The following is a 272-nucleotide window of genomic DNA, read 5'->3' as shown; positions in this document are numbered from 1 at the left end:
AAAAAAATTCACGTGTATCCCCCTGGTGGCAGTAAAAATAATAGTCCCGGGCCCCCCTCCCCCCTCCCTGGGGGCCACCATTTGGACACACCTGTTATGTTGCGGTACCGGTGTTATTAACTACACTGAGAGAAGAACCGATCTGATCGCAATTTTTTCTTCTCACTGCTCGAACGTTGCCGCGGTAACGCACCGCACCCTCCTCGGGTTTTTGCCCGAACCGGAGGAGGACGGGGCGTAACGGGGACTCGTAAGCAAGTGACGACAAAAAA

General features: G+C 53.7%; 1 protein-coding gene across 1 annotated transcript in view; it reads right to left on the bottom strand.

Annotated features, from left to right (window-relative positions):
* Positions 1-272, bottom strand: part of LOC103399046 (coxsackievirus and adenovirus receptor homolog) — a gene marked incomplete at its 5' end in the record, with an annotated part of 2,426 nt that overhangs the window by 553 nt on the left and 1,601 nt on the right. The window lies entirely within an intron of this gene.

Source organism: Cynoglossus semilaevis, unplaced genomic scaffold (assembly GCF_000523025.1).
Source record: "Cynoglossus semilaevis isolate Cse_v1.0 unplaced genomic scaffold, Cse_v1.0 scaffold2465, whole genome shotgun sequence".
Lineage (NCBI taxonomy): Eukaryota > Metazoa > Chordata > Actinopteri > Pleuronectiformes > Cynoglossidae > Cynoglossus > Cynoglossus semilaevis.
This window is presented reverse-complemented; position numbering and strand designations above follow the sequence as displayed.